Genomic DNA, 15,505 nt, shown 5'->3' with positions numbered 1-15,505 from the left:
GATATTTATACAGACACATAATTAAATATTTCTCAGCCATAAAAAAGAATGAGATCTTGCCATCTGCAATGACATGAATGGGCCTAGAAGACATAATGCTAAGTAAAATAAGTCAGACAGAGAAAGACAAATACCATATGATTTCACTCATATGTGGAATTTAAGAAATAAAACAGATGAACAAACAGAAAAAAGAGACAAACAAAAAACAGATTCTTAAATACAGAGGACAAGCTGGTGGTTGCTGAAGGGTAGTTGGGTGGGGAGATGGGTAAAATAAGTGAAGGGGCTTAAGAGTACACTTACTGTGCTGAGCACTGAGTAATATATAGAATTGTTGAATCATTATATAAAGAGCTTCTTTCCAAATGGTTTAACCCATGTTTCTCAACCTTATGATTAACCTGTATGGTTAATCACCATACATTACATCATTAGTTTTTGATGTAGTGTGCCATGATTCATTATTTGCGTTTAACACCCAGTGCTCCATGCAGAACGTGCCCTCTTTAATACCCATCACCAGGCTAACCCATCCCCCCACCTCCCTCCCCTCTAGAACCCTCAGTTTGTTTCTCAGAGTCCATAGTCTCTCATGGTTCATCTCCCCCTCCGATTTCCCCCTCTTCATTCTTCCCCTCCTGCTATCTTCTTCTTCTTTTTTAACATATGATGTATTATTTGTTTCAGAGGTACAGGTCTGTGATTCAACAGTCTTACACAATTCACAGCGCTCACCATAGCCCATACCCTCCCCAATGTCTATCACCCAGCCACCCCATGCCTCCCATCCCCCACCACTCCAGCAACCCTCAGTTTGTTTCCTGAGATTAAGAATTCCTCATATCAGTGAGGTCATATGATACATGTCTTTCTCTGATTGACTTATTTCGCTCAGCATAACACCCTCCAGTTCCATCCACGTCGTTGCAAATGGCAAGATATCATTCCTTTTGATGGCTGCATAATATTCCATTGTATATAGATACCACATCTTCTTTATCCATTCATCTGTCAGTGGACATCTTGGCTCTTTCCACAGTTTGGCTATTGTGGACATCGGCCCACTCAGCTAGGAAGATTTTATAGAGCTTAACTTTCTGCAGTTTGCACTGAGTTCAAGCTCACATTATTTGTTTCTCAATTATAACAGTATATTATTAGATATGCTTTTGCGAATTGCATAGTACCATCCCCCTACCTACCTTGAAAATCACATGTCAGCTTTTGTATACACAGAAATTTACCACCACTTAGCCAATCACCAGACTTCAAAAGATATGCTATAGATGAGAAGTACTTTGATGAGGTCAGCTTCTACCCAGAGTCATGATGCAGTTCTTGTCAAATGGTTTATTGAGGGAGGGAAACCCCATCCTGCAGGAGGGATTGCATGGAGTGACTGACAGGAAAGAACTCATATAAGTTCACTTACTCAAAGGGAACAGAACATAAATGGAAATTTGGGAAAGCCCTCATTTTACAAATGTAGTTTCAGCTTTTTCCTTGAACTTCAAGAATTTTGCTTTGTCTCTATACACGCTTATATAAAAATATTATGTCCGTATAAATCTTCACTTCTAAATATCATAAAACTATTGCTATGTTTTAAAAGATAAAATATTTTAAAAACCTTCATGCTCTATACTTAGTTACATGGTAAAACTTCATTAAGCCTTAGATAGCTAACAATTGTGATTAAAGATTTGAAATTTGAGGAGCGCCTAGGTGGCTCAGTCGGTTAAGTGTCTGTCTTTGGCTCAGGTCATGATCTCAGAGTCATGATCTCAGAGTCCTGGGATGGAGCCCTGCGTGGAACCCTGCATGCGAGCTCTGCATCTGGCTCCCTGCTCAGGGGGTAGTTTGCCTCTCCCTCTCCCTCTGCCCCCCTCCACCCCCAACTCATGCTCGCATGCACTCTGTCTCTCAAATAAATAAAATCTATTAAAAAAAAGATTTGAAAATTTGTAAAGATGAATATTTTAGCCTTTTTCCCCCTTGGGGTCTTTTAATTTGGTAATCTGTTTACTGTTTCATTAGGTGAGCGATGTAATCAGAGATCCATAGTAGCTATAGAAATTACTAAGTTTAATGATTCAGGAATTCCCCTGAAGTGAAAATAATAACTAAACTGAATAATCTAAATTGATTAGTTTTACTTGTATCATAACAGCTCTTGGGACCATAGTATTAAACCTGTCACTTCAGTATTTTCCATTAATTCATTTAATGTATATCCCAGTATCCAAAAGCCATTCTACAAATGCAGTTTACCATTTAATTTTTTTTTAAATTGCTTTTGGCTTTGTCCTTTAAAGAGTTTTATCTTTTATAATGCAAAATCATTATGTAAACCTCGTAACAAAATAAAGAGTTATTTCCTTTATCAGGGCCATCTCTCTAATTCCTGAATTATACACTGAAGCACTGTACAGGTTGTACTGACGTCTGTCAGTGAGTCCACTCTGGCCATCTTATCAAGAATACAGTTGTTAGGCTTCTGTGAAGGACCTGAATGGGTGAGGACCTGAATGGGTGAGGCAGAAAATCTGTCCTCGGAGAGTTTACATTCTGTGATTTTTGAGAAGACAACATATAAGATAATTACTTTTGAAAAATGTGTGGCAGGTTGGGGTGATTAAAATATAAAATATAATTTATACATTCAAAAGAATTACAAAACCACATAAGAATACCTGTTTCTTGCTAACACTTTTTTTAAACACGAAGATACTATTGGCTAGTTTGATTGACTTAACTTTTACTGACTTTTAACTGTCTTGAAATTACATTTCTCACCCTGAAAATGTTAAAATTATACATATATGCCCAAGCAGATGAGAGCAATTCCAATAAAGGCATTACCAATATAGAGTTACCTTAACATAAATGTATGATTTTTTAAGGTGAAACATTTGAAGGAAAGTACACTAATGACTTCTAGTATATCTGTTTAATATATATTTATAATATTTGCATTAAATGTGTATATATATATTTATGTAATGTGTGCATACTTGTATGATAAAGTACAATATTATTTCATAGGTACAAATAAGATTCCATAGGAATGGGATTTGTATAACAGAAGGAAGGGATAGGGCATTCCTGAAAGAGAAAAAAAAAAGCAAGAAAGAAAAAAGAAAATAATGGAAGGAACTAAATGATATATCCAACCACAGGGAAGAGACCAGTGAGCCCTTCAAAAGATGATTGGAAAGTGATGGTGACACATTTGATACAGAGGGTAAAAGGAGGGGGAGAAAATCAAACAACTGAAAGTTTTCTAGCTTGGGTTATTATGCCCATAACAGAATGAGAGGTGTTGACTCCAAAGTAAAGATAGTGAGTTTTGTATTTAGAAACATTGCATAACATAATTTGGAAGCTATAAAAGACTTAGTTATTACCTAGTTAGAGCTCTCTCTCTCTCTCTCTTTTTTAAGAAAACAAATAGAGAAGATATTTGACCAAAAACATAAAGCCAGCCAAGAGAGGCAGAAGCCAACCCTTAATAATATGGAATAGGAGTATACCTTTCAGAAGAGAGGAGACATTCTAGTAGTGGGAGTGGCGATTTGGAGTAAAATAAAAAGTTGGACGGGAGAAGTTTACCTATATTCATTGGTGAAGGTAGAAACTCAGAGTGTCAGAACTTCCAGAGGGTAGGAGATTGAACAACTAGGCAGAGCGGAGGCCCAGAACACTGCCACACCTCATAGAGAAGAAGGTGGAAACCATGGAGTCAGATCAGTAACTTTCTTATTTTAAAGTTAAAAAAAAGATTAAAAATTAAAATATATAGATGTACACATCCATAAACACAAATAAAATAAAAACACTAGAACAATAATAATTCTATAATATTAAGGAAATTGAATTTATAATTTTAAAACTCTCAACGGAGAAATCTCTGGGCCCAGATGGTTTCACAGGTGAATTCTACCAAATGTTTAAAAAGTAATTAACATCAATTCTACACAATCTGTTTCAGAAAACAGAGGAGAAGGGAACACTTCCCAGCTCTTCTTATAAAGCTAACATTTACCTAATATCAAAAAGAGACAAACTACAAAAAAAGAATATAGATCAATGTCCCTTATGAATAGAAGTAAAAGTTCTTAAAATATAAAAGTAGAATTCAGCAACATATAGTATATAATATTAATAAAATAGTTTGTAATAAGAATTATTCACCGTAAACAAGAGGGGTTTATTCCAGATATGCAAGACTGCTTCAATATTCAAGAATTAACCAATCAATGTAGTCTATCATAGTAACAGAAGAAAAATCACATGATCTTATCATCAATCCAGTAAAAGCATTTGACAAAATTCAACACATATTTATGACAAAATTCTCAGTTAAAAAAAAAGGCACAGAGGAGAATTTCCTCATCTTGATAAAGAATATCTATTTTAAAAAACCCTACAGCTATCATTATAGTTAATGGTGAGACTGGATGCTTTCCCCCTAAAATTAGGAAGGAGGTCAGATGTTCATATTACCACACTCATTCAACATAATACTGGAAGTTCTGGCCAGTGCAGTAAGGCAAAAAAATGAAATAAAAGACATATGAATCAGAAAGGAAGAAATAAAATTGTTCTTATTGTCCTTATTTGCAGATGGCATGATTATCTACATAGGGAACCACAAAGAATGTACAAAAAGCTTTTAAATTTTGGTCATAAGCTTTAAAATTCGTATAGATATGCAAAGGACCCAGAATAGTAGAAACAATCTTGAAAAAGAATAGTGTCAGAGGACTCACAATTTCCATTTCAAAACTTATTATAAAGCTAGAGTAATCAAGCCAGTGTGGTACTAACATATAGAAATCAAGATCAACAGAATGGAATTTAAAGTCCAGAAATAAACCTTTACATTTATGGTCAACTGGTTTTCAAAACAAGAGTGTCAAGATAATTGAATGGGAAAAGAATAGTCTTTTCAACAAATGGTGCTGAAACAACTGAATATATGTGCGCAAAAGAATGAATTTGGATCCCTACCTTCCCCCTACCTCATCATACACAAAAATGAACTAAAAAATGATTATAGCCCTAAATGTAAGAGATCAGGCTATGAGCTATTTGAGGAAAGCATAGGATTTGTGATCTTGGATTAAGCAATGGTTTCATAGATACTATATCAACTTACAATGACAAAAGAAAAAGTAGATATATTGGAATTTGTCAAAAATAAAACATATGTGATTCAAAGGATGCTATCAAGTATTTGAAAAGATAACCCACAGAACTGGAGAAAATATTTGTAAGTCATATCTGTTGAGGGACTGATATTTGGAATATATAAAGAACTCTCACAATTCAACAGTGAAATAGTAATAACCCAACTAAAAAATGCGCAAGGTGTTTGAAGAGACATCTCTCCAAAGAAGATACTATACAAATGGCCAAGAAGCAAATGAAAAGTTTCTTACTGCCATTAGTTTTTAGGGAAAGGCAAATAAAAGCCATAAGGAGATACCACTTCACACTCACTAGGAAGACTACAATAAAAAAGATGGGACCATAACAAGTATTGACAAGTATTTGGAGAAATTGGAACCCCCCATACATCATTTGTGGGAATATAAAATGGTGGAGCCACTTTGGAAAATAATTTGGCAGTTCTTCAAAAAGTGGAACAGAGTTACCATAGACCCAGCACTTACACTTCTAGGTATATACCCAAGAGAATTAAAAACATGCCCACACAAAAATTTGTACACAAATGTTCATAGTATAGTAACATTATTTATGATAGCCAAATGTGGAAATAATCCAAACGTCCATCAATTAATGGATAAACAAAATGTAATATATCCAAACATTGGAATATTATTTGGCCATGAAAATTAATGAAGTACTAATTCAAGCTACAATGCAGATGAATCATGAAATATTATGCTAAATCAAAGCAGTCAAACACAAAAGGCCTCAATTATATAATTAATTCCTTTATTTTAAATGTCCAGAATAGGCAAATCCCTAAAGACAGAGTAGATTTGTGGTTTCCAGGGGCTCTAGGGAAGAAAAGATGTGGAGTGATTTCTAATTAAAGTGTGGTTTCATTCTGGGGTGATGAAAATGTTCTAGAACTGCAGAGTGGTAATTATTGTACAACTGTATGAATATACTAAAAATCATTGAATAGGACAATTTAAAATGGTGAATTTTATGACATGTGAATTGTATCTCAATGTAAGTTTCATTAAAATAATAAACTTACTCATATAGAGCCTTTAAAAATTCTCAATTTAAAAATTTTTATGTAATATCATATATTAATTAGAAGACTAACATGAGCTGCCTGTGGTGTAGACACTCCTCCACATCTAATCTTTCCACATTAGAGAGAAAACATGAGTTGTTGAATTAGATAATTGAAAACTTTATACAAAGAAACACTAAGCAATACAAAGGTCTATTTATATTTACCAAACAATTGTTACTGATTTTAGTTTCTAAGACCTTAGAGTAAAATAAAAGCATTGTAAATTTGGAATACCTCATAATACTAGATTTCCAATTTTCAAATTAACAGTAAGCTAATTATAAAGCATCCTGAACAGGACGCCTGGGTGGCTCAGCTGGTTAAGCATCTGTCTTCGACTCAGGTCATGATCCCAGGGTCCTGGGATCAAGCCCCGCATCAGGCTCCTTGCTTGGTGGGGAGTCTGCTTCTCCCTCTGCCTGTTGCTTCCCCTGCTTATTCTCTCTCTCTCTCTCTCTGACAAATAAATAAATAAATCTTTGAAATTAATTAATTAATTAATTAATTAAATAAAACATCCTGAGCACTATAAGTATCCTACCTTTTTAAAATCAGTGGGAATCTGGTAAGTCAATACATACTTTCATTATTTCAAACTTTCACTTGAGAACTTTGTAGTTTTTTGTTTTTTTTTTAGTATTTTATTTATTTGCGAGAGAGAGAATGAGAGACAGAGAGCATGAGAGGGAGGAGGGTCAGAGGGAGAAGCAGACTCCCTGCTGAGCAGGGAGCCTGATGTGGGACTCGATCCTGGGACTCCAGGATCATGACCTGAGCCGAAGGCAGTCGCTTAACCAACTGAGCCACCCAGGCGCCCTCACTTGAGAACTTTGAATATCTTTTTGGCACGAACAGATTCAGAGTTATGAACATTTATTAACATATAAACAACGAACAGATGTTATAAAAAAATACATACATCTTCTCCAGATTAGATGAATCTTTCTTGCCTCATGAAAAAGTCCTGTGCTGAGGTGATTGTATTTCTCATGATAATAATCATATTAATAGTTTTGATAGATTATGATAACCAAAACAAGCCTTCTGTGTTGTTCCTGATCTTTGTTTTTTCTGTTAATTTGTTTTACTGTCTATTATGTGAAAATAAGGAGAGAAGGGACTGGCATAATTGAGTTGGTCAGTAGTTTGTTTCACTGCCACAGGGCTGCTATTTTGGATTTCAGAAGAAACCCGTGTGCCTCCATTTCTTTTGGCCTAGTCTATGTAACTAGGCCAGCATTTTGTTTATTCTTTTTAGTGTCGAAGTCCTTCCTGGATAGCAAGCCCTGCTCTTCACATCTTGCTTAACTCTTACAAGTAAACATGAAAAAATATTGATCTCCGTTGGAACCAAGTCTAAATTTACAACATCCCTGAATAGGATTCCTGGTAACCCCTTGCATCTTTGTTCTCCTTCCATGTCCTCCCCTCAACCCCCGCACGCATGTATATGCACACACACACACACACACACACCCTGACCTAGCACAGTTTCTCTGTTCTTCCTTATTCCATCTGCTTTCCTTTTCTTCTTTTTTTTTTAAAGATTTTATTTATTTATTTGACAGAGAGAGAGAAAGCACAAGTAGGCAGATAGGCAGGCAGAGAGAGAGGGAGAAGCAGGATCTCCATTGAGCAGGAAGCCGGACGTGGGGCTCGATCCCAGGACCCAGGGATCCTGACCTGAGCCAAAGGCAGCCGCTTAACCGACTGAGCCACCCAGGCACCCCTCCTTTTCTTCTGATCCATTGTTTCAGGGATCAAGTACACGTGGTAGTTGTTTTCTAAGTTGTTTTCTAAGTTGTTTTCTAAGCTTTCTAAATTTCTAAGTTTCTAAGAAAATGTTGTTGTCCACACTCTTCCCAGTGCTCTCCATAAATCTGTGCAATGTCTAGTCAAGTTTAAGGCTGTTGTAGCTGAGACTATTTTACTTCATGAAAGAAGTGGTATGTTTATTGGATGTCAATGGGCTTATTCCATCTGGAGATGCGGAGAAGGGTTTATACTGTAGCAGCAAAAGTCAAGATATGGGAAGGCCCTCTGCAATTTTTAAGAAAAGAAAGTAACTTTGTTAAAGCAGGGACTGGGTATGTTGGACACTAGAAAAGCAAGCAGGGACAAGAGTGTTGGGGACAGCTTTTATCCCATGCTGAGAAATGTGGGAAGGGGATCACCCTTAAGCAGTGGAGGATCTCTGAGTGTTTGGTAACAGTCAAATATAACAAGAAGATATTTTGTCTCTGTATTATTTTGGTGCTTTTTGATGGTTTCTAAATCTATTCTCAGTTTGAAGCATATGGTCACACGAAACTAATTTTCTTCCCTTGAAATGATCATTTCATGTTTTAAAACCATCATTAATTTAATTTTATACAATTCTAATGGTTATCATGAGTCACATTCATTATCACCATTTTTATTATATAAGTTTTTGGGTTAAATATTAACTAGGCTTTTAAATTTCTAGCTAAATATTTTATCACAGACTCTTTGATTTCATGTTAGTTGTTTCCTGGTAGTTGTTTTGCAGCCATGACTGAGCAACCTGAATCTTTCAAAATTTTTGGCATAAAGGCTGCATAATTTAGAGAAAGAGCTTCTTTAAAAATTAAAAAAAAATTGACAATCTACAAACATAAAATTGCTAAATGAAACTAATACAAAACTCTTAGGAATCACAGTGATCAGATTGTCAAGATTGATTAATTTGCAAATCATTGCCACATAAGCAAGGTGTCTTTTAGTCATGGGCTCCCTGTCATATTTCTTCTGACACAGTTTTAATGAGATTCTGACAGGATCCAGAGAATCAGTTTCGATCACTGCCACTGTATTTTCCCTTCAACCCATTTAGGTAATTATTAACTTAGCTATGCTAATTATCTTCACTCTATTTATGAGCAGTCTCTAGAACATTCTCAAATGGAAGTGATCTCTACCTCTCTTTTTAAGTCCCAGATGTTTCAGTTGTCACTCATTATGTCTTTTGCTTCCTACTTAGTGTCTAGTATAGCTCATATGTACACCTTATATCTTTAATTATTGATAAGCTGCTTAAAGTCCAGATCGTGTTTTTTTTTTCCATCCCCCATTGTGCTTAGGAGAGCATCAGCAAAGAGTAAGCACTCAAGTGTCTTTGAACAAATGAATGATATATTTTTCTCATTATCCTCTTTTAAGATTCTCTTTTACAGCAACCTTGGTTAAAATTCCTCCTTTCAGCCATGCACGGAGATTCCTTTAGAAATTATTAGCACATATATATTTCAATGTAAATTAGTGAATATCTACTTGGAAAAAAAGAAAAGACCCTCAAAGAGATAGATAGATGATAGATAGATAGATAGATAGATAGATAGATGATAGATAATATATCTGTTGATAATAGTAGATTATTTGTAATCTTTCAAAAACAAAGATCATGAAGTTAGAGATTGTCACAGATATATCTTACACATTTTTGTTACTAATTTTTGAAAATTGAACTAAAAGAAATTTTCAAAGAATGACTAGAAACCCATCTATTTCAAATAAGCAATCTTGGTTTGTCTGTTTTCACAAAAAAAGAAAGAAAGAAAGAAAAAAGTGTCTTTTTTGTGCTACTTTGATTTTTTTGAAAGAGAACCTTTTATGACTTTTGTGTACAAAAAATTCAACAGCATACAATTAGCCCAGTTTGGTGACCAGTTCCTTAGCCCTTGCCTTTTCCAACTTGGCAATGTGAGCCACTGCCTTTGGACTTAGAAAACTGCCTCCCCAGTGATGGCAGATCTCATCATATCTGTCACTGTATTTGGTCCTGATAGCTTCTACCTGCTTAGTCGGAGTTCCTTTGTCTTCCAAGTTAACCTGTGTGAAGGTGACAGTGGTTCACGTCTTCCTGTGGACCAGACACTCCAGCCTGGCCTTCCCCTTGATAAGGCAGTAGGGAACCCCCATCTTTGGACACAGGACAGGCAGGAAGACAGCCAGCTCAATGGGATCCACAGCGTTTGCAGTAACTACCAGCTGAGCCTTCTTGTTTTCCGCAAAGGTGGTAACAGTATTAACCCCAGCTCGAAGGACAGGCGGCCTCTTGGTGGGGACATCCCGTTTGCCAGCAGCTTTCTTCTCAGCCTGGGGCAACAATCTCTGCGTCTTCTCTTGGTTGTATTTGTGGGACAGCTTAAGCAGTTGAGTAGCTGTTTGGTGGTCCAGGGCCTGGGAGAACTGGTTAATCACGGGAGGCACTTTTTGACTTATATAGAGAATAGCCCTTTGCCACTGCAGCCAGTTACAGCGGGGCCACTGGACAAATCGGATGAGGATGAGGTTGCTTTGGGGCTGGATTTCCTGTCTGATGCCAGATTTCTTGGATCTTCTCTCAAACAGGAGATTGACCACCTTCTTGGTCTCCTGCTCCTTTATGACAGCAGGGGTTGGGGCCACCTTCTTCCCCTAAGCCTTCTTTCCTTTCAGCATCTTGGATGGCTTGAGCCATCTAGTTTGATTTTTAAAAATTTTTCTTATTTGAATATAGTTGATATGCAATGTTACATTAGTATCAGGTGTACAACTTAGTGATTTAACAAATTCATACATTATGCTATGTTCACCACAAGTGTAGTTACCATCTGTCCCATTAATCACTACTACAATATCATTAACTGTATTCCTTATCCTCTTTTTATTCCCGTGACTTACATATTCCATAACTGGAGGCCCTTTCCCCTTTCCCTGTTTTGCCCAACCCTTCTCTCCCCTCTGTCAACCATCAGTTTGTTCTCTGTATTTATAGTTATGATTCTGCTTTTAGTTTATATATTCTTTTTTTTAGATTCCATTTATGAGTGGAATCATATGCCATTGTGCTACTTTTGACTGATATCGTTAACAGATGGGTTTCTTTAAGTTAGGGTCACAGTTCAAACTTATTCATGTTGCTTTCTCTAATCGAAATTTTGATTTTGGTTGACAGTTTAAACAACTATTTATTTTTAACTTATTTAAAGGTTGGTTGATTTAACTGCTTCAAACTTTTGAAACTCTCAGTTTCTATATAAAGTATATGGCTCATGATCTCAGGATATATCCAGCTGTTGCAATTGTTTTTAGTGCCTCATTGTCAAGTGACATAGAGGAGGAATTTGATGGCAGGCTTTGGAATTCTTTTTCTGTAAACCGATATGCAACACATTCCAAAATAAAATATCTAAAATGCCCATAACTGGTAATGAATTTAGGATACACAATATTATTGCTACATTTATAAGTTACCCAACAGAAGGAAGCAAATTCTACATCTTACTGATCTTCATTAAGATTTAATAGGTAACCTTGTTGCCCCAGGGCTTTCTTGGCTGGTGAATAATCTTGGCTGATGGGAAAAGATTCCTTTGAAATGTTGTGGATTTGTTTCATAATTTAAATTAGTCAAGGACAAGGAAGGATTGAAGACAGAGGATAACTCAGTGAAGAGATGGACCATTGTAAAGGAGGAAGAATCTTACAGCATAACAATTCTGGGAAAAAAGAAACTCGAACAGGTCAGGCGGTATAAACCCAAGTATTTGAGGATTTCAGGTGTGAAATAAAAATCTAAGAGCAAGGACAGACCCTTTCTGAATGGTTAATCATAAAGTACAAAAATTAGCTGAGTTCAAAGTCATTGCTGAAAGTAAAAAATGTGCGATCTTTTAGGGGGTTAAAACCTGTGGCAAAATATCATGAAACTTGGAAAAAGCAGCAGTATTTTGGTGCTGCCAGGACAGGTGATGTGGAGAGGGCACCTGATGGTGGGGTGCTCCTCTTATAGCCATGTGCAGCAGCCTCCTCACATTAACAGTCCTGGCCTCCAGCCACACACTTTATTCATTCTCCCCATGAAGAAGGCATGGAAGAAGGCATGCATTATCATTCTGATGGATCACAGGTGTTGATTCATTTCTCCACTGGGGTGGGGGTGGGGAGAGAATCTGTTGAAAGGCCATCGTTTGGTGTTTGGTGATTGCATTTCTCCCCTCTCCACTCGGATGAATGTGAGGTAAAGATCCTTTATTTTTAGAACAGAAAAATTATTTTTACAGAAAAATTACAATAGTATAGAGAGTTCCCACATACCCTACACCTAGTTTCCCTTCTTATTAACTTTTGACAGTATTATATGGTACATTTGTTACAATTAATGAACCAATATTAATACATTATTATTAAATAAAGTCCATACTTGATTCAGATTTCCTTTTTACCCAATGTCCTTTTTCTGTTCCACTGAGGATATCATGTGACATATAGTCATCATATCTCCTTAGGCTCTTCTTGGCTCTCATGGTTTCTCAGACTTTCCTTGTTTTCCTTTTCTTTTTTTTTTAATTTATTATGTTATGTTAATCACCATACATTATATCATTAGTTTTTGATGTAGTGTTCCATGATTCATTGCTTGCATATAACACTCAGTGCTCCATGCAGAACGTGCTCTCTTTAATACCCATCACCAGGCTAACTCATCCCCCCACGTCCCTCCCCTCTAGAATCCTCAGTTTGTTTTTCAGAGTCCATAGTCTATCATGGTTCATCTCCCCCTACGATTTCTCCCCCTTCATTCTTCCCCTCCTGCTATTTTCTTCTTCATTTTTTTTTTAAACATATAATGTATTACTTGTTTCAGAGGTACAGGTCTGTGATTCAACAGTCTTACACAATTCACAGCGCTCACCATAGCACATACCATCCCCAATGTCTATCACCCAGCCACCCCATCCCTCCCACCCCCCCCCACCACTCCAGCAACCCTCAGTTTGTTTCCTGAGATTAAGAATTCCTCATATCAGTGAGGTCATATGATATATGTCTTTCTCTGATTGACTTATTTCACTCAGCATAATACCCTCCAGTTCCATCCACGTTGTTGCAAATGGCAAGATTTCATTCCTTTTGATGGCTGCATAATATTCCATTGTATATATATACACCACATCTTCTTTATCCATTCATCTGTTGATGGACATCTTGGCTCTTTCCATAGTTTGGCTATTGTGGACATTGCTGCTATAAACATCGGGGTGCACATACCCCTTCGGATCCCTACATTTGTATCTTTGGAGTAAATACCCAGTAATGCAATTGCTGGGTTGTATGGTAGCTCTCTTTTCAACTTTTTGAGGAACTTCCATACTGTTTTCCAGAGTGGCTGCACCAGCTTGCATTCCCACCAACAGTGTAGGAGGGTTCCCCTTTCTCTGCATCCCGTGCTCAACATCGCTCGGCATCAGGGAAATCCAAATCAAAACCTCAATGAGATATCACCTCACACCAGTCAGACTTTCCTTGTTTTTCATGATCTTGATGGTTTTGAGGATTATTGATCCAGTAATTTATAGAATGTCTCTCAGTTGGGATTTACTGGTGTTTTTCTCATGACTAGAACAGGATTATGGTTTTGGAGAAGAAGATCACAGAGATAACATGCCATTCTTAACACATCATATAAAGGGACAAACTATCACCATGACTTTTCACTGTTGAAGTTGACTTTGATCGCCTGGCTGAGGTAGTGTTTGTCAAGTTTCTCTGCTTAAAACTTGTCTCCTTTCCATAATGTATTATTTAGAAGGAATTCATTGTGCACAGCTCACACTTAAGAACTAGGGAGTCCTGCTCCACCTTTGAGGACTTACTATACATTCTGTTCAATGTTAACATTAAACATTTGATACACATATTTGTTGCTGAGCAACATTTTATAAGGGAGTTGTGCTGTTCAGTTACTGGAGATATTTATGCACTTATAAGGCAACTGACAGAATATTGTGGTTTGGGCAAAGTTGCAGAAATGGGTAAAGAAAGAAAATATATTCTTTCATTCATTAGACATTTTTTGATCACTATGACCCTGGCTTCAAACTTGATGTTGTGACTATCAAAGGCTTGCTCTCAGGGAGGTTATAGTTAAGCACAGTAAACAATTAAAAAACAGCAAATTATAATAAAACATGTGGGCAAAATTTAAGATAAAAACATTTTTGCTACCTGAAGGCAAATTTCTATAGAATAGAGCAGTGTTTCCCAGGGCTTAGTGGGAATTTAGTGCAAATTGACACAAAAAGGCAGATCTTTCAAGGAAGCCAGAATATGATCAACAATATGGTTGTTGTTGTCCTAGAGAACTAGTGTGGTACATAACTCTCAGCCTTCACAGGTAGGTTCCCACAGTGCCTGAGGGCAAATGATCCCCTGTGAGTTAAACAACAAAATGGCCAGGCCAGTGAAAATCACCCTCTCATCTTATCCAAATGAATTTTTCACAAACTGCCTATTTATTCATATCACTTCCATTTGGATTAAAATATTAATTTTACTTCACTCCTTTAATTATCATTTGGGCTTTAGAGCATCACCTATATAGCCTAGGCAAGAAGTTGCCAAAGAATATTCCAAATCACCAGGTCACAGGTTGTCATTAGACAGTACACACAACATTCTTAATCTTGGAATTCATTGGGTTTAATGAAATATGAGGTTTATTTTCACTCTTTTCTTTGTATTAATTAGACCTAAAATAAACATGGTTGAAATCAGGAGTTTTGTGAGTATCAAATTATTCATTTTCTGCTTCCTCCATGTTGAAAGAGCCCCAATATTGCATGGTGTCCAGCTTTGCCCAGATTGGTTCCTGAGTAAGATCTGATTGTTATAAATCTATTACAGTGATCCTATTCTAGCAGGTGGTTTGCTTAGGGTGAGTTCTACCCCATTTCTGACTGAGATTTGAGAGAGGTCTACTGAGGATAGGGAGCTTTGGGAAAGAGTTTGCATCACTTCTTAAATTAGATGAACAAGGAAGAGACTTTGTATGTTTTCCTATATGGATTGAGTCCCTGGTCTGTGGCCATTTGTGAGCACAAAAGGTGCTAGCTTGGGATAGTCAGACATGCTAAGAATGGTGAAATAGTCAGATTAAAAGAACTTCAGTGCCATAATGTCATTGAACAACTCAATTAACAAACCCTGGATCATTTGTTTGTGAGATGACAAGTTTTCTTCCTTTTTCTTTAAGCCAATTGAGTCAAGGTCATTTGCTATTTGTAACCACAGCATTCTGTATGATACTAGGGTTATATACATAAAACCACAAGAATGAAAGAATTTAGGGCTATTTAAGATATTTCAAAGATAATTTTGTCTTTAAATGGTTTTTCAATGTTTGACTTTAGAACCTAATCCCTGCTAAGAGGTATTTCC

At 36.5% G+C, this 15,505-nt stretch overlaps 1 long non-coding RNA gene and 1 pseudogene across 3 annotated transcripts in view; one reads left to right on the top strand and one right to left on the bottom strand.

The window, feature by feature from the left end:
- LOC116635489 overlaps positions 1 to 15,505 on the top strand; it is a 361,321-nt gene that overhangs the window by 197,113 nt on the left and 148,703 nt on the right. The window lies entirely within an intron of this gene.
- Positions 9,862 to 10,750, bottom strand: LOC116635488 (annotated as a pseudogene).

The sequence above is a fragment of the Phoca vitulina genome, unplaced genomic scaffold (genome assembly GCF_004348235.1).
Source record: "Phoca vitulina isolate PV1807 unplaced genomic scaffold, GSC_HSeal_1.0 scaffold11, whole genome shotgun sequence".
Taxonomy (NCBI): domain Eukaryota; kingdom Metazoa; phylum Chordata; class Mammalia; order Carnivora; family Phocidae; genus Phoca; species Phoca vitulina.
Note: the sequence above shows the minus strand (reverse complement) of the source record. Positions and strands in the feature narration are given on the sequence as shown.